At 36.4% G+C, this 3,081-nt stretch overlaps 1 pseudogene; it reads right to left on the bottom strand.

Annotated features, from left to right (window-relative positions):
* Positions 1-3,081, bottom strand: part of LOC106478020 — an 83,803-nt pseudogene that overhangs the window by 36,707 nt on the left and 44,015 nt on the right.

Raw genomic sequence — 3,081 nt, 5'->3', positions numbered from 1 at the left:
CACTCACCGCCAACTCTTGGGCTACTCTTTTACCAACGAATAGTGGGATTGATCGTCACATCATAACGCCCCCACGGCTGAAAGGGCGAGCATGTTTGGTGTGACGTGGATTCGAACCCGCGACCCTCAGATTGTGAGTCGAGTGCCTTAACCACCTGGCCATGCCGGGCCAAGACGTAAAGATATCTTAATCTAAATTTAGGAGCTAAGATAAAGGAACGTTTAACTTCATAAGCAAATAACCACCGAGAATAATTATTTTTCATTTGTTTGTTAAATACTGAGCAAAGCTACTCAAGAGCTATCTACGCTATCGCCAGCGGTATGTCTGCGGACTTACAACGCTAGAAACCGGGTTTCGATATCCGTGGTGAGCAGAGCACAAACAGCCCTAGTGTAGCTTTGTGCATAATTAAAAGCAAACAAACAATCTACGCTAATCCGTTCCTAATTTAGAAATGATAAATTAAACGGAAGGCAACTAGCCAACATCACCCACCGCCAACTTTTCAACTATTTTAATCAAATATTGGGACATATTATAACGCCCCTACGGCTAAAAGGGAGAGCATGTTCGGTGAAGAAATTCGAACCCGCGACCCGCAGATTGAGGGTCGAGCGCTGTAACTACCACGTCATATTAGGCCGAGAAAAGCCATAACGACAAAATAATCTTTCCGCGGTAAAAAAATCAAAGCTCGAAACTTGCGATGAGCACAGCGCAAATAGCCCATTGTTTAGCTTGTACAAAAACGTACCTTTGGAAGTTTGATGGAGAATCGTAGTTTTGTTCGAGTCACGCATTGTGAATAAACCAGGGAATTATATATATATATATGTGTGCAATATCATATAACCAAACAAATAGAACAAGGGAACTATATACAAAAAATATTCTAAGTGGCAAAGATGGGAGTTATTTACAGCGAAAAGGCCTATACACCAGTTGAAACTTCTACTCATTTTCTGCAAACTGCTCTGGATTAGTAGATGCTACTAATGAAACTAAAAAAAAAATGATAAACAGTAAAGTAGGCTTCAGAATAAATCTGTTCTTTTACTTCTAATGCACCGTGTTGAAGAAAAATGTGTGTTTGTTATCCTAAGGACAAATAATAATCGCTTTGAATAATATTAGTACTAAATGACTAAGGTTTCCAGAATTAAAATGTTAAATTTCTTATAAGATGTATGAATGCCACTAAACTAATTTAGTTTCATGTTTTGTACACGCGATGGTAGTCGTCTGGAAAAGTTTTGTTTTTTCTTCATAATTTCGCCAATTTAAAAAAAGTAATAAACTCCTTACGTGAAATTGCTTACAAGGTGTTTGAGTATTGCTTAACTAATCTCATTTCATGTCTAAAAAAGTAAATTACAGTTATCTGAAAAAGTTCTTTAAATTTTCAACCAAAAGTAATAAATTGTTAAAAAATAATTGGTAATACCAAATAAAAAAAAACGATTTTGAAAAGTGTATTAGTAAATATCATACTGATACATATATGTTTTTTTTTCTTTCCTTACAATAAATGCTTCCCGGTGGTTCAACGGTATGATTGTGGATTTATATTGCTAAAATTCGGATTCCTATCCTTGCGGTGAGGACAGTTTTTCGTTTAAGTAGCCCCCCCCCCCCAGAGGAACGGCGGTATGTCTGCGGACTTATAACGCTAGAATTGTGCTTAATTACAAACAAACATACAAACAAAATCGTTTAAACAAAAATAAAGTTTTAATAATCTTTAGCTTTGCTGTTTTGATTCGGAAATATATGTATTGTAGGTCACTTTAGCTATGTTTAATGTTTAACCACATGTTACAAAAAGGCAGTTTTAGAAGTATTATATTTAAAGTATCTAAAAATGATGTAGAATTTAGGATTCGTTTCAAGTTTTGTTTCAAACATGGGATAAAATTCAACAGTAACATTTATTCATAAAACTAGAATTGTTAAATGACATTGTAAGGTAAGAAATATGAAGATAGATTATGCATGATATCATATAATCCAATTTAACAACGATTTTCATACACATTAATTTGAAAATATGTATTCGTACAAAAAATCTTACATGAGCTTTCTTAAATTCGGTTTATTCTTAAATGAAATGCTTCGATTTTTAAATATTTTACATACCTTCAGGATGATTCTATGCATCCTAACGTTTTTAATGTTATTTATTTTAACGAAGGCTCGGCATGGCCAGGTGGTTAGGACGCTTGACTAGCAATCTGAGGGCCGCGGGTTTCAATCCCCGTCCCACCAAACATGCTCACACCTTTCAGCCGTGGAGCATTATAATGTGATGGTCAATCCCACTATTCGTTGGTAAAAGAGTAGCCCAAGAGTTGTCGATGGGCGGTGATGACTAGCTGCTTTCCATCTAGTCTTTCATTGTTAAATTAGGGACGGCTAGCGCAGATAGCCCTCATGTAGCTTTGCGCGAAATTCAAAACCAAACCAAAAGTTTTTAACGAATTTCTTAACTATAGATTGTTTCACGGTAACATTCATTTATTAGAGATTATAGATTAATATAGATTTCAGTTCATGTGGTGTCTTTCTGTGCATCTTCTCTAAGGGCAATGTATACTCCTATAATTCACATCCCACAGGAAAGTGTTTCTCACCGACCCATCACAACTACCTTGCCAGCCAGAATGGTTTCACGAAAACAAGCAAACTAAAACTGAGAGATATTCATATGTAAATCGTAATGGTTTTTTCTCGTACTCGTATTTTAGTGGTCCTCTATAGTTTAGGGAGGCAGCGAGCCGGTTCCTGGTATTGACAAGGTTGAGGAAAGCTGCCATAGGAGAACTCAAGGACGAGACTATTGTTTTAACACCAGACAATGATTCACGTACCATAGGAGAACTCAAGGATTAGGAAAACTCAAGGACGAGACTATTGTTTTAACACCAGGCAGTAATTCACGTATCATAGGAGAACTCAAGGACGAGACTATTGTTTTAACACCAAACAGTAATTCACGTACCATAGGAGAACTCAAGGATTAGGAAAACTCAAGGACGAGACTATTGTTTTAACACCAGGCAGTAATTCACGTATCATAG

Source organism: Limulus polyphemus, unplaced genomic scaffold (assembly GCF_000517525.1).
Source record: "Limulus polyphemus unplaced genomic scaffold, Limulus_polyphemus-2.1.2 Scaffold173, whole genome shotgun sequence".
In the NCBI taxonomy this organism is placed as follows: Eukaryota; Metazoa; Arthropoda; class Merostomata; order Xiphosura; family Limulidae; genus Limulus; species Limulus polyphemus.
Note: the sequence above shows the minus strand (reverse complement) of the source record. Positions and strands in the feature narration are given on the sequence as shown.